This window comes from Hesperophylax consimilis, chromosome 18 (genome assembly GCF_061612785.1).
Source record: "Hesperophylax consimilis isolate HC1 chromosome 18, BYU_Hcon_1.0, whole genome shotgun sequence".
Taxonomy (NCBI): domain Eukaryota; kingdom Metazoa; phylum Arthropoda; class Insecta; order Trichoptera; family Limnephilidae; genus Hesperophylax; species Hesperophylax consimilis.
Genome location: NC_142853.1, coordinates 20,709,956 through 20,732,847, shown reverse-complemented (window position 1 = coordinate 20,732,847; position 22,892 = coordinate 20,709,956).

Genomic DNA, 22,892 nt, shown 5'->3' with positions numbered 1-22,892 from the left:
TAGAGCGCCGTTTTTGTGAAAAATCACCTCAAGGGCGCTGTAGAATTTATTTCCTAGGATCTACATTTGTTATTTAGAAAAGATACCAAAACATACTTACCTGGCAAGTCACTTCCGACAAACACACTTATATTAAAAAGTTTATGCTTATAAAAGATAAAACTGCACGCAGAGGACACTATATCAAAAAACACTGGTCATCGCATGACCTTAAGTCTGCTATAGTTTTTATTTTATTTTTTTATTTTTTTTTATTTTTATTTTTTTTTATTTTCATGCCTTTGTCATATTAAATAACAGAAAAAAACTTGTTTATAATAATTTTCGGAGCTTGCTTTGCGATTTCTTTTCTATATGCACTTACTTACACCCACATCTATATGGAATATTTTAGTACTTACGCAACACCGGGAGGTTAGAAGTATTGAACTTTCATAAACAATACTTTTTCGACTGAGCGTAATGAACTTCTGTTTTAACTTGAGCATTTGGCATTATTTCATCTGTCTGTTCATTTGTTTTTTACGTTTCGTGTGATCGTGGCTCCTGCTACGAGCTGTCAAACTGGAATAATCAATATTGTGGTACCTACCGGCCTGATTTATTTTATTTTATTTGAAATAAAATAAAAATGTTACATACATTATTTATAGTTTATAATTACGTTGGTGGGTATTTAAATACCTTCTTACAAATCTTATGATTTCATGGGAAATTAGAAACAAACTGTTTTGGACACGAAGTTCACTGTTCACAAAACTATTAGTAGGTATGACTTAAACCTGTTGAGTAATATCATTATGTTTTATATGTTCTCAATTGCACACAGCATAAGCTAGAAACGACGATGGAAGTGATAAATATTTTCATTGTTTGTCTTCATATTGGTTATATATTTAAGGCCCCGTAGTAAGCGTTCAAAGATGGTTTTAAAGGGAGATATGTAAATACTAATGTTAGACGGAGCACTCTAATATAAAAAAAACGATAATAATTAAGCGAAAATTGTGAAAATATTTTATAAAACACGACTCGTTTAAAATTGATCAAAAATATCTCGATAAATTCTTTAGTTGCATTTAAAGATACACTGTGAATTTTTTCATGCCTATATCATATTAAATAAGAGAAAAAAACTTGTTTTTAATAATTTTCGGAGCTTACTTTGCGATTTTTTTTCTATCGTTCATATTTCATTTCATTAACGTTTCGGCATAAAAAATGTATAGATATTATTTTAAAAATAAAATATATTATTTTGAAACTTAAAAACTTAAGCAGTTAAAGAGAAACTTGTTATAAATCGGTAGAAAATGGGAAAGCGAGTGCTTAAACATAATACAGGTGGTTTCTTCATCGCACAACTATTGTAACTAAAAGTTGATAGTTATATATTGTCACGATGTTTTGATTTTACTTTTGTAATATTTAAACCTATTTTTATCAACTTATAGTTAAATAATTTATAGATCGAATAATTCTCGTAGATGTATCTTTTAAAAGCGTATAACTCAATTACTTCCATTGTACCCTATAAATTCGCATGTCAAATTTGTACAATAACGAAACTGTATTACGCACAGACCGATAAGGCAAGGTGTCGAAATATGAAATGATATAATCGCGTGACTTCAACAACAAATTAAATAAGAAAAATGTCTTAGATAACGAACCTGTATTTTACTTGATACATCGCTCAAAAAATAGCCTCATTAAAAACTCCGTAGGTCGTGTGTTGCGGTCAGAACTATCAAAATCAACTTATAACAATTTCGTATTGAAGACAAATCTAGTTCAGCTATCAGTGTCGAATTAAGCCCCATGGATGCCTCAAGGCTGTCAAAGTTCCTCCCTTCCAAAACTATCTCCTTTTCTGAATTCTGATTTTATTTGGTAATAACCATAGAGTCGTTGATTCTCTCGAAATTGCCCCGGTGAAAAGCCAAAATTCGGAATCGAAACGTTGCTTAAAATGGCATTAGCCGTGTTTGGTGACCCGATCTGAATAGCCAGGTAGGTACTTACCAACTTTCCTCTACCTCATCTCCTTCCTATCCCAACTCTCTTTAGCCTCATAACATACCAAAATCGAAGAAGTCATAGCTCTGACTCCGGGCGCGGTGATTACATAAAAAATGTATTATGAAAAGCGTACAACATACGTTGTCCTCTTTCATGTCTAAAAACTTAAATATATATTAAAACCTAATGGCTACCTTTTCAAATCGTGTTATTATAGTATAGTAGTATTATAGTAGTACTCCAGTAGTATTATAGTATATTAGTACTATACTAGAGTAGTATTATAGGATAGTAGTACTATACTACAGTAGTATTATAGGATAGTAGTACTACTATCCGTGGGTCCTATTCCTGGATGAATTTAGAGTAGGTATCGGTACATTTCACCCTGAACTGCCTTGATTTTATACCTATTACATATGTAGATATGATAAAATATATGAAAAATTCCCACGATTTACTTTTTGGCGGCTAGAATTATTCGACTAATTATTATTATGTATTTTAGGCAAAAATTATTTCAGTTTGTTTTTTTTTCGTTCTCTAAATGAAGCGGGCTTATAAGTAATTGCCTACTCTGTCTTATAGATAATCCGGCCCTGTCTCGAATCATCAATTTCCGCATACTTTTCCTTGGTCTACCACTATGTGGTGTAAGCACTGGAAACCATCATCGATTTCTTGGGCTATATATAGAACCTAAAAGCACTAAGAAAATATGCAAAAGAATTACCACAAAAACTACAGACCGTAATAATGCTGACTTTTGGTTTTAGGGTGGATCTGTTTCAGGTTGTGGACGAAAGCTCCCATTTCCAGGAGGTGTTTCAAGAGATGTGCTTGATGGATGATTTCTATGTAGAAATATTATTATTGCTATTGCAAATATTACAAAAATTTGTGCTTAAACGGCAAATAAAAATCAAATAATTGAAAAGTTATGAAAATTTGTAGTTAGGTACATTATATTATATTTTCATTTATATTCCCTTATGTTTACATGATAATTACCAGATACACAAACAATCTTAATAATCAGTATAGGTATGTAAATGAGTATGTTTATGCTGAGGTGTTCACATGATTTAGGTGTTATTATGACGTCATAAGTAAAAACACGACATCGTTTTTGAGATAGGAGGATAAAGTGGTTCTACCCATACAGGCAGTATTGTATACATATTAGGTTAGCAGCAGTTAAAGTGCATCATCATATTACATAGTTTGAATTTAGTTACAAATTAGTGAAAAGAAAAGTGTACTTAATTATGCAGTTTGTGCAGTTAAAGAGTCCTAAATTCGCCAGTTTTTTTAAAGAAATATTCACCCTACTTTAGCCTCGAATCTTTTAATAAGTAATCTTAATACAAAAATAATAAATAATATAATTTTATAGTAAAAATATCAATAGCAATGGAGGGTAAAATAGCAAATGTAAAATCAATTAAAGTGATTTTACAATAGTGTGACCAGCCAGGTAAATATGTTTTTCGGTATCTGTTTGTAAATTATAAGTATGCTTTTCTGAATCTGTTTGTAAAAAATAAAATATTATAGAGACAGGGAATTCGTAATACTGTTTACGGCGACCTTAAGTTGATTTTTCGCAAAAACAGCGGTGTACAAGTTATACAAATATTACTTTTATTATAATCAGGAGCGTCACGAGCTTCCTAGCTAGGGGGGGCAGCTTAAATTATTTATAGAGCTTACAGGGAACGAAAACAGAAAAAGTAACTAATAAATCCCTTCAATTATTATTTTTCTGAGATTCAGTATCCCAATAATATTTAGACGAACACTCTGGAAACAATTATAATTTAAAACAACAAATGGACACATGCGGCGAATTCCCATCTAGGCGTCTCGACTTCAAACCACTGCCAGCTAAGTCATCCATCATTTCACAATCAACATTTTCCACTTACTCAAAAGGATGAAATTTTTTTTTTCGAGTTCTGTGTCCTCAATGTGTATCATTTTGGAACCTAGCCGAGCCACCTCCGACATTAGAACCCTATGAAAAATATGATTTTTTTATTTTCTGAGTCCTGTGTCCTCAATATGTACTTTTTCACAGCATCCCCAAAGATTAAAATTTATGATTTGAGGTACTTATTTCTCATCGGGGCCTCATGTGTGCAGTTAATATATAAAAAAAACGAATCCTGGCCGGGCACCCCGCTCCCACTACCGAGGCCCATGATTAAAATACTACTCTAAACTTGTGGACAAAACAAACCACACACTTCTTTTCACATACTGGAACCCTTTCTCTTTTTCAATAATATTATACTGTACCCATATAAAATACTGTTTACATATTAGCGCCATCTGTTCCCCAACAATATAATTAATATGTTGTTATTGCGACCAAACTTTCATTGCACTCTTGGAGTCGGGCTTCCTCGCCGGGTACCAGAACTCGTAACAAAGTGAATAGCTTTTATTAGTTAGGTCTGCCGCTAGATGGAAATATATTTTTAAAGCTTTTTTTCAACATTATAAATTTGATATCGAATTATAAACTACGTGGAAGAATCGCAAATGCAAATAAATAAATGAAAAACTAAAACTTATGTGGCTCAAGTCCATCGGTAATCTGTGAAGCCATTTTCGAAAAAGTGAATTTTAATTTCTAAAAAATAAAATATTTTGTGGTAAATTCGAAGAAAAATTTGCATATCAACGGTTCCCAAAGTTTTCCGAACACAAAATTGCTTATTTTTAATGGAAACCAAAATTTTTATCTGAATACCGCTAAAGAGTCGTAACTATTCACAACCGCCTGGAGCCAGGGAGACAATGGCATCCCCAATTGGGGTAGGTTATTAGGCTAAAGGGAAGGGAGGGGAAAGAGTTGGGGAAGAGGAAAGTGGGAAAGTGCGTGACTATCTAGTCACCAAATACGGCTAAAGCCATTTCAAGCAACTTTCAATTCTGAATGATGGTCTCACAACAGGGCGATACTGAGAGTATCTTCCACTCTGGAACGTGCCACAAAATATACTATTCATATGTTATTTTTAACCAGCGCAGACAACGCTAACTGTGTATACATAATAATTATAATAGACATAGAAAATACTTGATAAAATTGTTTTTAGGCGTTATTGAGGTATTTGTTAAGAAATGACGAGGATTTGTATCGGTTCATTTTAAAGTTATGTTAAGATTGTATTCAAGTTCCGTTAAAGGCTTAATTTAACTTACGACACACACCCGACCTGTCACTCGTAACCCCAGATTAGCGATGTCTTTACCACCGTCTCGCTCACACATACACACGTCCAGTAACACTACTCAAACACATGCATACACGCACACATATACTACCCAAAGCAATAATCAAGTCAATTGAAGACACCAAATTTGTATCGCTTCAAAAAACCTCGTCAGGTGAGAACAAGCATCTAAAGACAATGCTGATTTATTTTTTCGATGTGAGAGGAGTCGTCCATTCAGGGCTTATTCCGAAGGATTCTGAACTATCTGCAGTTGACCAGGCTTTCAACCTGAAAGTTTTGCAAATATTTCGTAATAGTTTGCGGCGATTTGTGGCAGTCGGAAGACTGGTTATTCGACTACGACAACTCTCGTGCTCACACAGCGCTGTATGTGCGCTAATTTTGACCAAAAACTATTCCCCCCCAAAAGGCACAAGAAATTAAAGCGTATTAATAAAATATATTTAATTTCAAAAAGTCCACTTCTTTCTTACCCGCTTCATAAGTTTCTTCAAACCCCCAAACGATATGACAAGATACCATAGAAAATTAGATGTTTAAGAACAATACCTAAGAGTGAGGGAACAGTTTTCCCCGATTATCGTAAGAAAATGTAGACGACGTTCTTCGTGTGAACCGAAAAGTAACTGTATACATAATTTACACAGTTACAGTACTTAAGAAGTAATTTACTTTCTCCCGAATCATTTAATAGCCTAAAAATAACACTTTCACTCGAGTGCAGATCGGTTTTTAACAATGGAATGGCCATCATCATTGAGAGAAGTTTAAATGCACTTTACTGGAGGCCAAATTCACGTGAGAGAATTTTGCAATACTTGTATAATTCAGTGTCAATACCTGAGTAATATTTTGTCAAAGTGTAAATTGCTAAGTTAAGTGTTTATTTTATTGGAAAGCAAAAAAGTTTATCAAGTGAAACTGTCACAGATAATCTTAGCTATAATACTGTATTTTTTTAATGTTGTTTCCTTTATGCGTTCATACATTTTTATTAAAAAATATATTTTTTAGTAGTTTGCATTTATATTTTTTTTGAGTAATTTTTATTTTTATTTGTATTCTACTCAAGCGAAACGATAGGAAAATCTTTAATTTATCTAAATCATATTTTTTGGTATTCATAATGTACACCAATTCGGTATAAAATTTGATCAAAATAGTGATTTGGCATTAAGATTCGCCTTAACAACATCATTGCAATGGAATCCTTCGACATTCTTATTAAATTCTCAGGTATATTGCCTCTAAAATAAGTTTAAAAAATTTATTTATTTATGTCCCATATTGTAGATATATTAAAAAAATGATTAAAATATAAATATTTCTGAACAGTACCAGTTATTTGATTTTAAATCAATCAGTTTGGTTGGGTATTTTGGCCTCAAATATTTTATAAATTAAAACACAAATAAATAAAGTATCTTTACATATCTGTACTAGATGTTTGGTAAATTTTTTGATTAAAAAAATATTGTTCAGTTTGTTTGGGTATTTTGTCCTCAAATTTAAAATTAAGTGTTGTATTAAAAAGGCCGCGCAGCTGTTCCGCTTTACAGGAACTTAAATTTGGATTTAATTAATTTAATTTTGGCGAAAATATCCATTCTGAACTAAATTATCCTTTGAACAAAAGTTATAGCAAATATCTAGTACGGATACGAGTTATTTTATTTACTGAGCTTCAACTTATGGTATACATGCATTAGTTAATATGACTGGTCGATATACCTTAATGAATTCAATTTTCTGTTATTTTGGAAGCAAATTTCGCCTTTTTGTAAGTTTTCAAAAATAATTTTACCCAGTCTTCTATGCTTATATGATGTAAAATAAAACACCGCAAAAATACCTTTTTGGGTAGAAAATTTGATTTATATACCATACATTTGTGTTCCAATGTAAATCAGTCATTTACGATTTAAATTTAAGCTCATCGAAATGTCAGTTTCAAATCACGGGATATTATAAATTGTAAGATTGTTAATTGCACGTGGACCCTTGAAAATTCACGAAACCTAACCTTACTTTTTAATATTAATCCTAAGAGATTTAAAAAAGAAAGCAACATTTTAATTTTCTAATAAAATAATTTTCTGGTTTCAAAAAATAAACATATTTTATCGCTTATCTGATTTTTTGATAAAAACACAATTTTGAAAATAATTTTCATATAAATAATTATTATATTATGGGTAGGTACTTTTTAGGTGGTCTAAATTTTGCACACAATCAGTTCTAATTTTGAAAAAGATTTTAGTTCATTTAACAAGATTTACGCAGGACGCAATGAGTATTTTTTAAGTGAATATTCGAACAGGTTGGTAAATGGAAATGATTAAATTATTGAAATATAATCAAAAATGGAAAGTGGGGTAAAATGGCACCGATTGATGGCCATCTCAGATTCCAATTATTTCCATTGCAAAGGAAATTATTAGTTAATTAACTCGCCTTGATCTTGACGGCGGAATATGGGGCGTCATGCGCCAGCGGGGAATAAACCAACACCTTTGTGGGGCAATTGAGACAGAACAAACGCTCGGGTAAGTCGAGATTCAAATAAATAACTGGACTCATTAAAAAATAACTGTTTCGGTTGTGTGTCTGTGATTGTAACTCTGGTTCACGTTTTCAAAATTGGAACTGATTGTGTGAAGAAGTCAGACAAATTATAAAGTTTCTACTTATGGTAATATTATTTTAATAGGAATTTTTTTTTATTGATTATTTATTTTATTTTATTTTATTTTATATATTATATATTTTTTTAATTCGAACTGGTAAAGTCCATAATTCACACAAGCGATATGGTGCTTACCCAAACCTTCTGGAATATAAGATTTTTTCATTAGAAAAATATTTTTATTCTATATTTGAAATGTGAATATTGTTTGTTTAATTTTTTAGGATTAATCTTGTGAATTAAATCAGTTTTCGTGATTTGATTCAAAACTACGCTTCACAAATCATCAAATCATTATTAAAGACCGCTTATTCTCAGGGGACACCACAAGTTTTTTTCTAAAATTAAAGGTATGTTTAACATTATGTTAAATATTTGTTGTACCTACCTATAACCAGTATTAAAACTGTTATTCTAAATGAATAACAGCATATACTTCTCACTCTACAGATGCTTGAAAGAAACAAAACAGGCCAAACAAATCACGATATCGCGGTCACGGTACCTTTTTGATATATTTTTTTATTATTACACATTTATCGTCTTACTAATTAGATTTTTACACACTGATTAAATGTTGGTGTAGTTAAGCCGGCCTTGAGCCTGGTTTAACCAAGCAAACGCTACGGTAATAAGTCAAGTTTTTCATAGTTTTGTCTTTACGCGCCGCGTAATTTTCACACCGCGTTTGTAAATAAGGAGATCAAACTATTCCTTCTCGTTTATGGAATGAACAACAACATGCCTTCTAAATTTTTGGAGGATAAATATTGAAAATTTTCAAACGTTCATAATGAAAATGAAAAATTTAGTTGAAACAATAATACAAATTATGGACAGAAAATAGTGGCAATTTGTTAACGCGAAAACAATTTGTTTGGAAAAGTTTCCTTCGGAAAGAAACAGTTTTTCTGATTTTATAGATAAACTTAAATACTCAATATTTAAAAACTGTTGGATAATTTTTTTACAATAAATCATATCCCATATATGTATATGAGCCAATTCCTTAGTTTTGTTTATGAATATAACAGAAACGTTATTACATTCCTAATATTGGGGAATAGTATCTATCTATTATGAAAAGGAGTTAGAATGAATTTTTGTCAGCAAATTTGAATTGGTAAATTAATGTGTATTTTTGAACACAACAAAGTGCGTAAATTTTAGACAACAATATTTTAAACGAATTTTTTTTTTAAATAAATCATTCTAAATTCTATGGAAAAGGACAATTAAACAAAAAACATATTTATTGTGACTTCATTTACCCAGCATTCCTTTTAATTTACAAAACCAATGCTCTGCGACCCACTTAGCTGGTGAAACAACTGAGAAGGCGATCCGGAAGAAAAGTGCTAGAACGAGTAGTTTGTAGTGATAGTGACTACCTAAGACATTTCAACTTTCATACTTTGTACGTGACCGATCATATTTTCATCCGAAGAAATAATCTGCCACCAAATCGAGAAAACACTACTAATTTGAATGAGGTTTATCAATTATTCACATATTATTATAAATTTAAAAAAAAAATACTTTGCTTGTCATGTGAGGTTGTAAATCTAATCTGTATGATAACTTTTACAAGTAAAGATCAACATAACAAATTCGATAACTAGTTTGCAGACATGCCAATCTGTTAATCTATTTCGAAAAATAATTTCAATATGTTTGATCTATTTCCAAATAAGTGAGGAAAAATGAGCTAACTTTGGCCCATGAACACAACCACAGTGCACATTATTTTAGGTTATCTCTATTCGGTGAATTTTATATTTTACCCCGCTGTTCTCAACTAAATCGTTTTCGCCAGTTGTGATCAATAATTATTGCTTTCCATCAATATTGTAATAAAAAATTAATTTAGTTTTATAATTCTAAAATTTCCTACATACATTATGGTAAAACATCACTATAAGTTAGTAATATTTAATATTAAAACATTAATACTTTTTACCTTTATTTAGCTGCTGCGAAAGGTTCAGACGAAAACAAACAAGTTCTTGTCTCGTCAGCAGAAAAGATAAACAATGTGTTGCTTTAATTTCACAGAAAATAACAGCCATTATACTCAATTAAAGAAAATAATGCCATGAAGAATATTAAAGTCATGGAAGCATGAAATATTCGTATGTCTTCGCGTGGTTTCTTTGCAGCATTATTGGTGACAAATGTTTTGCTATTTAGTTTGTTCAATTTTCTCTAATTTTGTTGCGTGTCACGAATTTCTCTACATTCTAAGTAACAAAATAGAAAGTAGGCAGTACCTACCAATGGGTATTTACAATTAAGGTCCTATTTCACCGGAACACCCATGTGCCGCCACAAGTGCGTATACCAATACTGTACGATAGCTCTATGGAGGGTCCTTTACTCGGCGTCGTTTGGTGGCGCCACAACGCATTTATAGCGATTTATGGCAGCTCACTCATTCGGTCTATAGGTAATCAAATAACAACATTAACAACGACAGCACTAACAATAACAAGAACAACAACAAATTGAGTTTATCCCAAACAATAGGTATTTGAAAGGGGTGATGATTAACGGTAGATAGTATATACCTACCTACTCTCTATAATGTACAAAAAACTAACTTGGTATATGTACTCTCAGTATCGCCCTGATGATTGACCACCTTTCAGGAATGAAAGGTTGCTAGAAATGACTTGCAGTAAAATGCAGTGTTCGAAGACCAGATCTGAATAGCCAGGTACATACATCTCCACTTTCCTCTTACCATCTCCTATCCACCAGTTGGGATTGTGCTGGATCCACATAAAAAGAAAAATCCGTCGTGGTGATGTATTTTCGACGAAAGTGATTTATTTGTTATATTTTGCAAAAAAACACCTTCTGGTTCTGAAAAATGTAATGGCTTGCTCCTGAGGGCTTTACAGTAAACTGTTATTGTTATAGTGTACCTGTAGTATTTGAGCAGTGTAGTTGTATGAAGTTGTATGTAGTTGTATGTAGTTGTACGTAGTTTTATGTAGTTGTACGTAGTTGTATGTAGTTGTATGTAGTTGCATGTAGTTGTATGTATTTGTTTGTAGTTGTATGTAGTTGTATGTAGTTGTATGTAGTTGTATGTAGTTGTATGTCGTTGTATGTAGTTGTATGTAGTTGAATGTAGTTGTATGTAGTTGTATTTAGTTGTGTGTAGAAGAGTGGGAAATTACCCGATTTGACCTGTTTTTATCATCAGATTGGCAGGTAAAGGTAGCCACTACCTTGCGGTGAAATGAGAATGAGAAAACCATCATGATAACAACTATGGATGAACATAAGTAGGTACCTAGCGTGATTTATTTTTGGGTTATAATGCCATGTCTCGCTTCCCCTTTTTTATCCAACGTTACGGATTGCGTTACAGCGTCCGTCATCAAGTGAATCAGTCGTCTTATGGCCGATATTTCAGTACAATAATTAGGTAAATTAATGTGATTTTCAGCGTTTTGTTTTGGTGCAGCCATCAAATACCGGATACAAAGAACTACTAAGCTTAGGCCCGTCATATTGTTTTCTTTAGATTTCAATTGCCTCCGTAATTTAATCGTAACAAAGTAAAGGCCAATTTGTCCGGATGACTGAGTTAAATTGATCGTAATTAACCTTCGAATATGGTAACCGCCGCCCCAGCAATCATTTATTGGATAACCATCACCTCAGCCATAGGACACACCAAATGGTTCGCTACTTTTGGTGACTTAGCAGGGGTACTCGGGTTCTACCGTCTACCCATTAACTGCGTGGCACGCCAGATCACGAGACGGACACTCTCGGAACACCGCCTTGGTGAAGAACTTTCGGAGATTTAGGATTTTGAACAATTTTACAATTTTATTTATAAAGAAAGATTAATAATTATTTATGTTCGGCAATTAAAATAATTGTCAATTTAAAGAATTTGGCATTCTCAGACTATAAAAATATTACCATTCGTTATTTCGGCTACTGGCATTATACCTAGCTCTCTCATTAAAAACTTAGGGGTATTAGATCTATCAAAAAATTTATATATAAAAATGCAAAAATCAGTCATTTTAAATACATGTAGGATAATGATTTTTTAAATATTTATGTTGAGGGATCAGTAGGATTTATAGGCCTTGTTAGGAGTTCTACCGAGCCGAACCCTCTGATATGAAAATATCTGGAGTCGGTGAATTATTTTCCCATTTGATCTCTTGTGAGTTGACGTGTTGTTCTTGTATTGTTCTACATTTATTTTGTTTATATAATGCAGTTGCATAATGTTGATTGACTAGATGATCATTTGTGGAAAAGTGTGTGGAAGGGTTTAGTTTTTCCTATGGGGAAGATTTAACCCGGACATAAAATAAGTAGGTACCTACCTACTTTATCGCTTGTCTGAATTATTCTTCACACAATCCGTTCCAAATTTGAAAATGACACTTAAATTCGAAGCTAATGTGAAAATTTTCAATTTCAGTAATAACGCACATCAAAGACCGCAGAAATGTTTGCCAAGGTGAATAAAATCGAACTTGGTGAAATGTTTTTACAATAGCTTTTCGGTATTATTTATTAGGGGTTCGGCTCTAAATTTAAACAGAATGTGCGCACAGCTCGTCGGAAAAGAAAATCGTGCAAATGTTTACTATGCATGTCATGTCATGCCAAAGAATAGAGAAAAGGAACTCATATAAATATAATGTAAGACTCTCACCAGAGCTACAAGTGTTCAGCATTCGTATTCGTCCATGTGAACGGTGACAATGAAAATCTATAATAGACTAGCAATTTGTTTGATGCGCGTGAGGCACTGGTCCAGAAAACATTATCGTTTAATTAGTACAAAAAGACCTGCAACACAATAGCTATCTGAGAGTATGATCAATTTCTCCGGAAGAATGTTGCCTTTAATACAATGATACATTAAATTTCTTTACATACATATTATTTTGGAATTTCTAGCTTCAAGTCTTGGGTATTTAGTTAATACTAACATCAGCCATTCTCTTATTTGCGCAGGGAAAGTCTTGCAATGTATGTTCCTCTAGTAGGCAATAAAAACGTTTGGATTATATAATAATTATTATAATATTGGACAATATTTATAGCGCCGCTTTTGTAAGTTATTACCTCAGGGGCGCTTTACAGTTGATGCAGGTATTACAAAAAATATAAATATTACCAAAATAAAGTGAAGTTAAGTAAAAATGAAAAACAGGAACAGGTGAAATGAAGATAGAAGATGGATACTCTGCAGCAAGAATCCTAGGTGGTGAAGAAACTGGACCAGCTGCTGTCCACCAGTATATGTCATTGAACGTTGTATGACATCTTCATTAATGAGTATAGTATCATTAGTTGGCGGCATTTATTTTTACTCGGGAGATATTTTCAATTTGTGATTATATTTTTCAATTCCGATATTTCAGGCAACTAGTTATTGCTTATTTGCTATCCTTTATTTTACGGTATACATAAAACCTTGTCTGATAAACATCGGTTTATCATTAAAAAAATAATAATAATATTTGATAAGTCAAAACTATTTCACCAATAAATGAAGATATAATATGTCTCGACGCCATCTAGTGAGAAATTTAGCACTAAAAAAACCTTTCGTACAAAAATTAAGTTAGTTGTTTACAGGTGGAAAAATATAATAAGCAGTAATTGTTGATTGAGGTACTAGTACATATTGAATTATTAGGCAGGTTGGAAATAAGCCGACGTAGCTCAGTGGTTTCAGAGCACCTAACCGGACATCAAAAGGTACGGGTTCAATTTCCGTTGGAGGCATTTATTTTTACTCGAGAGATATTTTCAATTTGTATTGATATTTCAGGCGACTAATTATTGCTTATAATTATTTGTTATCCTTTATGCTATGCATAAAACTTTGTCTTATAAACATTAGTTTATCATTTAAAAAAATAGCCATAGGAGTCATTTTGGATTCCAGCTGATTATATTACTGACATTATTGTTTGAGCTCAATTTATATAAAAAAGGCTTTTAATATGAATAATAAGTGCACTGTTAAATAGTGCCGTCGAGTTTCATTTCTTAACGACGAGATACAGTTACAAAATTTATCCAAATTTGGGTTCATATGTTAAATAATCTCTGTGAAAAATTTAGCAAACAATGCATGAACTCGATTATAAATGTTTGTCATTTTAAAACCTGAGTAAATGTGACAATTCTTTTTCACAGACCGGTGTGTTAAACTGTAATTCGCTGTAGAATTATTGAACCCACAATGGTGGTTGGAGAATGAGATTTTCATATCGGTGATTAAGAAACAGACTTTTTTAATTTTTTTTAAATGTGAATATCACAAAAGAGACCCAACTGCTCCCATTCTTCTGGATCCAGTAGGAACATGGAATCCCCAACTAGGGCATGTAGTGATGGATTAAGGTTGTGGGGATGAGAAGAAGATAGAAATAGTTAGGTGGGGAAGTACCTCTATTCAATTCAGATCTGGTCACCAAACATGGATATATCCATTTCAAGCATCGTTTCAATTCTGAAGGTTTCACCTGGGTTATAATATACTGAGAGTATCTTCCACCCTGGAACGGAATAACACAAATTCGTTTGCGTATGGGATTTGAGCCTACGACCTATTGATTCTTAGTTGGGGAGGTTGACCACTCGCCTACGGAGATCGTGGTAAAAAAGATAAACGAAATTAAGATTAAGACAATGAAATTTGATTTTAATATTTTTAAAGTTACAAAGTGTCCCAAAACTACTGATATCCTTCGGAGGCCAACTCATGACGGACCAGAAAATTGTACCCATCTCTGTGGCCTTCGTTCAAATAATTTCTAACTCCTCGGGCATAATGCAACCATCGTTTTGAAGCCACTTTGGCCTGCTTGTGACCAAAGGCACGTCTTTCAAAATATACAAAAATTAAATCATAAATTGGGTAAAACATTTTATTTCGGGTTGCGTTATAAAAAATAGAATCTTAGGACGGGTTGTTTCACAAAATTTGAACAATTCATCGAATTTCAAATGTGATTTTCAATTTCTGTGAAGATTCCATTCAAGTTCTGTTATTATATCATTACTGGCCATTTGTTTCATAAACTGAAATTAAATAGAACCTTGAAAAAACTTGAAAATCATCTTTGAAATTTGATGAATTGTTAAAATTCTATGAAACAACCCGTACTTAGATACGAAATTATGTAGCTGTTTCTCGAATTTCATAAAAGTGACAATATCTCTCAAACTAACAACTTTTTATTAAAGTCATATTATGATATTCTTAGTAGGTATGTAAATATGAACGTATTGTGAACTGCCAAAATAGTAATATAAAAAAAGTTATTTATTTAATTTGAATTCATTTTCACTCCGTTAGAAACCTGAACCTTATTTTATATGTGTAGGTTGTTAAGATACAATACCTTATGCTTCTGAGAGCGATACACAGAATAATAAAAATAAGGTTATTAAAGTATACATTATTTAAAATGCGAAATTAATTATGGCTGTCATCACAGATGAGCGGTAATTTTTCGTAAGAATAAAACGTTTCCGTCCAATAGCCATTTCGTTTTCGTGGTTTCGCATTTTATTTCACTGTTAGAATAGACAGTGACAAAAAAGAACAAGACGAAAATGAATTCCAATTTTTTTTTCTAAAAAAATATATATAAAATAAAAAGAACACACTGTAAAAGCTTTCGGGTAAATATAAAATTTTTTCGAATATTCAAGTTCAATGATCGCATATAATACACTTGCTGTCTCTTTTTGCTCATACTAATAATATGTAGCTAGTCTTAAGCAAGACAAAAAGTTGTTACTCATTAACGCTTCAGGATGTCGACGCTGAAAACGTTTAATTCAAATACACTTATACACACTGCATTATATGTAGCTCGATTCAACTCTAATTGCGCGACCTATACTACCGTGCAAATAAATTAGATAAGAAGATACTTTTATGAATAAAAAAAAAACAGTTCGTAAAACTTTTCAAAATCTTTCCATACTATCGGTGGGCACAAATACAATCACTTGTGGTCTTTTAAATGAGTTGACTGTGAGTGATATACTTTTTTCAACATTTTATTTTTTTATTTCCCTGGCGGATAGATTCAACACCACTGAAATATATCCTACTTTTAAAAAACTGTAGGAATGTAATGTGCGTATTATTATACCTCAAATGTGATATTTTCCTTCACAATGCTGTGACTTATATGACTACAATAGAAAGATTTATCAGGTTACATGCCGATAGGTATTGTTCATTCTTACTCGTCGGTGGCCTTTTTTAATAAATTTTCTACATAGTCCTAAAGTAGGTATTGTTATACATTTCTTAACGTTTTATTATCACCTTTTACCCCACATAATTTTAATTATTATAAACACTGGAAGCATCTTGTCAAAACGACGGTTGAGTTGTAAAATAGCACATGGGGAAGCAGATGAGACGAGATTTTTATTTTTATGTGATACTGCATGAGAGTCTACCATCTGGATCTTGTGACACTATGGCAGCCCCATTGTGGTATGTTGTGAATCGGAGGGTAGTGGGGATGTGAAGGAGTTTTATTTACATTAACATTTCTCAAGAAGCCTTCAGGATAATAGTTTCTCTGCGGATGCTATGTGGCGGATTTTTTTTAAGGAGAGGAAGGAGTGACATAGGTCAGGAATAGATCCATGTTGTAGGAGGGAGGAAACACAGTAGCCAGAAAAATAAACCACAGCCGAGCTGTTGAATTAAAGTTTCACTTCTGAATGATGGTTGTTCACTAGGGTGATGCTGAGAGTATCTTCTACTTTGGAACTTGCCGTAAATATACTACAGCCTATTTTTAATGAATTAATTGTTAAAGAACACAAATAATTAAACAATATTTACTTGCGCACGCAAGGATTACCCGCGACCTCCAGATGTGTAGTCGAAAGCCTTACCATTTAACCACGGAGGTCGTCAAACACATCGATAAGAGTTAGAAAGATATTCCATAAATATTAAAGTTAAAACCTTATTTCCGGGCTGGCACGATGAACATAAATCCAATCATTACACACCCTGAATTAATTGTTCTTTAGTCCTTATAACCAGAGATGTGCTTTATTTCAATTAAATCCATTTCAAATGGAAATGCAAAATGCAAAATGGGTATTTTCCATTTTGCATTTTAAATGCTTTTATTTATTTTATTTATTTATAGAATACATGATAATATAATAATACATTTTCTTACATGTGATACATTAAATCACCACACTAGGCGACTGACTGTCTCGTGGCGACTAATGGTATATAGTTAGTATGTGAGGTCTAGTGTTAACATATGAATTAAATATTTATACATGTTTAAAGTATGAAAGATTATATTAGAATGAATTATAATGGAAATAATTATAAATAATTTTCTCAATGCATTTTCCATTTTAAATGCTTTTTTGCAACATTCTTCGTACTATCTCCACTCATCTTTTTTTCAAAAGCCCCAAATATCAGTCGGTCCTTAACCTCGCCATGAGAGATAATTTCCATTTGTCAAGTTGCTCCCTGGTAGGAGCCCTGGCAATTGAGTGATACCATTACAAAAAATACTGATTCAAATACTGAACATGGGGCCATGACGCTGTAATATTAACTGCTAAGTTTCTATGTTTTTACGTTGGCAACATTAGTCCCGCGCAAATTTTTTGTTGTCTCATAATCTGTAGTCGTGGTGTTTTTGGATTTACCATCATGTAATATATTTGTTCTACATTGATGTCCATTATTAAATGACAAAATTGTTTAAAAATTCTATAATTATTTTAATTGTTTGACCTCAGAAACCATTTTGCATTTTCAATGCATTTTGAAAATAGGTATTTTGCATTTTGCATTTGAAATGCTTTTCTAAAAACCATTTTGCATTTTGCATTTTCAAATGGAAAAGTTTTGACCCATTTCCATTTTGTATTTCAAATGGTTTTGGGTACCTATTTTGCACATCTCTGCTTATAACATAACTAATAAAAGACCGAAAATGTTGCCATCCATTCAATGACCTTGCAACATGGAATTATAAACACAAACGGGCTATCACCGCTATTAGAATGTAAGAAGATTGGTCTCGCCTCTCGGAGCAGCGAAGGAAGAGCGGAAAGTGCGAGAACGGAAAGGGGACGAGAGAAGTGCGAGGAAGGGGTACTCATTATAATTATGATTGTATTATCCGTGCTTTCTCATAGCCCTCTGGAACTGGAGTATATCAGTGGGACGCGGGAGACGCGCCTCAGTTGTTCGCCAACACCTGACCGAGATAAACGGAATGACTCACGACGAGTTGGTGAAAACAAGACGTTCACAAACCAAACAAACAATCAATCAAACTGAACTGATTAAAACATACTTTTACTAAAACTATTGACAACAATCAAATTATGCATCGATAATAAATATTAAATTCGATTGTTTTTGTTAAATTTTTATACTAAAATGATGAAGTTACGCGAGTGCTTGAATTTTAAGACTGTTTATTTAGTTGTTCTGTTAAGTGGTGTGGTATTTGGAGAGACAGTGCATTTCACCAACTCCCAATCCCAGTTAGAGAGGTCTTCTAACGCCCAGCATGGGGGGAGAGAGTTAAGGACTTACCAGTTGGATGTTCCAGGATCAAGCCCCATCACGATCGTCGAAGCTGAACCGTGGAAAGATGATGATTCGCGACAAGATAGGTCAATGTCAAGAGACAGCCCCGCAAGAAATTATAGTGACAGGAGGATTAAAGATTATGTTGTACCAGGATCAACCCATGAAAAGGATCTAACGCAGTCTGCTAAAGAAAACGATGCTGCCAGATGTTTCGGTTCATCGTGTGATCATTTTGAAGGAAACAAAAAAACTGTTTTCTCACCAGAACTTATAAACAAATTTCTTAAGGAGTACGCGGAGAAAATAAAAAACGCTGATCAGAAAATTAAAGACAGGTTGAAACAAATGGAGATTATGTCGCAGAACAGTGATATCGATGATATAAAATCTGATAAAATATACGATAAAAATCATGTTACAGACAAACTTAACTTTAAGATACAACAAGACGGGAATAACAGGAGGTTGTCACAGTGGGATGAAATTGACGCAAAAAAACATAAACATCCTTATGAAGATCCTGAAGGCTGGGTCGCGTTAGAAGCAGTACCTTGGACAAGGAGCAAGATCTCAAAATGGCAAGCAAATACATATAAGATCAGCAAGCCACCTAGTAATAACAATTTCAATTCTTACGGAGGTGATAGAGATCCTGCTCAAAATACTGATCGGTTTTCCTCCAATTATGGAAACCTTGAATCGGAATACAATAGCTACGAAGCAAAACCAATAAGCTCGTATTATAATTTTCCGAAACCAGCAATGAACAACGAAAGACCACAATACGAAACCTCCCAAGAAGACAACGATTGGCCACCAGAAGTACCATCCAAACCGTCATGGGAAAAGCCATCGCAGAATAGGCCCTACCAATATGAACCGGAGCCAGAAAGAAGACCTCAACCACAACCAGATTGTGATCATGATCATCATCACCAAGCTGTTCCTTATGAAGACAGCCGAAAAGTACCGAGTCACCATTACGAGCAAGGTGGAATCATAACAGATGGGAAGCCTGGAGGATTTCCTTCAAGCGGTTATTCTTCATACAAGAAAAAGGATATGCAGTACGCTAGACCCACGGAAGTATCATACACAGAAGAACAAAAGCCTGAACATCCACTATCATATCCTTCTAAAGGAAATGGTCAATGGATTCTACTGTCAACAACGAAAGGATACAAATTCCCGAAAAATCGTCAGCGTTCTCTTTCAATTACTCCGGACGCTCTCACATCACACAGAACTGTCAGATTGACAGTATTACCTGCTGTGACAGGTTCAAAAGAAAACATGACACTGTCTCACGGAGGATTGCTGGAAGTGGAGCCGTCATTCCACTCCGTTGACGAATCCAGAATACTCTATGAAAGACAACAAAGGATTAACACTACTACGATGAAACCAAATAAGAAGAGGAGGGTCCTGGCAACGAATGCAACACCAGACAGCGCGGCCGTGATGGCTGCGGTTGGTGCTGGCTTGGTGCCTGCTACTGTTGCCATGATAATGCCCATGGTACTTGGAAGGAAGAAACGCAGCCTCTTTAATCCAAAGTTTGTGCATTTCCCGCAATTTCAAAATGTCACACAGCATCCACATTTCGATTTTGAATCAACACTCCAAAGAACTCTTTAGCTTGTAAAATAATATTAATTTTAGTAAAATAATTTACTACACATGCGTTAGCCACCATAAATACATGTAGTAAATACAGATTTAAAAACTTAAATACTTTGCAGGCGGCCAATCAAGGAACTAACAAGCCCACAAATCTGTACCAATGTAGTATTTTAAATTAAGCATAGCGAAGTTTAAATTATGTATGTACTGATTATTTATTTAATACATTTAAATATTTATTGTAGATGTAAGTTACCCCCATAATATTTTTTTGAAATCTGGAAAACATCCATTTTAAAAGATATCTAAAACATATTTACAAAAAAGGTAGTTTGGAATATTCATTTTGTTATGAAAGTTAAGGAATTTAAAAAAAAATACATTAAAACGAACTAAAACACAGATTGCGATTTTATCACGATGAGCATTAAAGGGAATTGATAACAATAAAACTTAAAATAATTGTTAACGGCGTATTTTTTAATCAACTTTTTATTAGATTTATTTAATTTATCAATATAAAATAATTTCGTTACCTTAGTTGGACAGGGTTCTAACTCCAGTTTACCTTGTTCTGACATATGAGGTGTCAAAGTTTGCAAAAACGATTTCTCAGAATCTATTTACCGATTTCCGATTTTGGGGTTGAATCTTGTAAAAGTATTTTAATTTAACATATTTTTAAGGATAATGTTTAAATAGGACGTATATTTACCATTTTAGAACATACCTAACCATCCATAAAAAAACCCATCCAGATAGGGCATAATAATTTATTGCATACACTTGCATACAACTAAATTTCTCTAATGCCATTCCAAGAGAGGGCAATGTTCTAATTAAATAGTTTCCTTAAAAATATCATAAAATATAATACTTTACCCAATAAAGAAACCTTAAAATCAGAAAATGTTAAATAGATTGTGATACATTGTCTTTCAAACTGTGACACCTCAGAACGCGAATAACACAAACAAAATAGCAATTGCAAGAGGTTCAAGGTGATGTTAGAATCTTGTAAAATAAATTGAAGCTTTAAAAACTTGAGGTTAAAACTGCGTCATATAAGTATCTACAAAAGTACAATACATATGGCTCTGAAAGTTACTTTGGTTATAGAAATGAGCAAAAGAAATGTTTTTGCACTCAAACATCAATTTTTGAAGAAAATGTCAGTTAGAACCTTGTTCAACAAAGGTAACGATGTGTTTATTAAAAAAATCTCAGTTAAATAATCAATCGAAGGCACTACACATATTTGTTTGTATAATGACAACAATTTCATGTTATACATATCTTTTTTGTATAATGACAACAATTGTATGTTATATCCATCTTTTTTTAACTTTACAGCACATTTTACCTTTAACATATAATTACCTGGTTAATAAAATTCTGTCAAATATTCAAAGGATCCAAGGCAAAATAATGATGTTTTATTAGATTTTTAAATAAACAGAACCAATTTTTAATTTTATATCATTTATTACACAAACATTCATCTACATACTCATTATAATATTTACAAATCATATTAATTGTCATAATTAATTTATGCGATAAATTTCTTTACAAACGGAACAATTAAAATGTCACAAATGTTTGCAATGTTTATACAAATTCAGGAGGTTTTTCTCTGAAGATTTCGGATCTTAGAGAAAATCATCCTGGAAGTGTAAGCGAACAAACATTCTAAATATAATATATTTTTGACCCTTATTAAAAACCGTTAAAAGTAATATTATTTTTGCTCCAACTAAATTAAATGTACTTTTTTTTCTAAAACATGCAAAAAAAATGCACGCTAAAAAGCGTTTTTTATTTGCTTTAACTAATGATACACAAAATAACTATGTAATCGTGTCGATGTGTATTTAAATAAACAAACTTTATTTATCGTTTCTTATAAAATTGAAATCATGCTTTCAAATTCCAGAAGTCTTAATATGTAATCTTTGAGTCTTGAAATTTCCTATTTTTAAATAAGAGAGTACATTCCAGGAATTATTTTTTATGGTAAGTTTGGAATCTCGATTTTACTGGGATGGATGAATTATAATTAAACGAGTGCTCGACATTTCTCAAATATTTGGCAACAGTGTCAGATGTTGTCTGCAGAATACCAATGCCCAATCTAAGTTTAAAATCAATCAAACCTTTGATAAAATCAAAGAATGAATAGGTTCCTGGATGTGGTTCAATTGAAACTACAATGGATGATTCAGTTGTGGTGGTGGCTTTTGGAGCAATTGGTTGGGTTTCATTTGACTTTAAGAAAACATCATCTTGTTCCTGATTCAGATCAATAAACGTTACTTGAGCTGATGACTTTGTTGTATTGGCTTCCGGTTTTACTATATCAACATTGGCTTTTTTATTCACTAGTGAAACATTATTGACGTCGACCTTATCTTTGTTGTTTTCAGGAGAAAAAATAGCATGCTCTTTCACTGGGTAAATTATAGTAGGGATTCGGTCTTCAAAATTACCAGAAATAGAATTTTCAGAGTCATCTACAAAATCATCTGCCTTAGTCATAACTCGGGCTGAATCTGTTTGCAGTTTTTCGGTAGCATTTCCAGCATTGATACTTTCAGTAGCATTGACATTTTCCTCCGATATATGTCGTTTTGTTTTTTTTGTCATGAGTTTTATTTTAATTTTCTCTTCGTCAGTGTTTCCAAAGAAAGGCTGT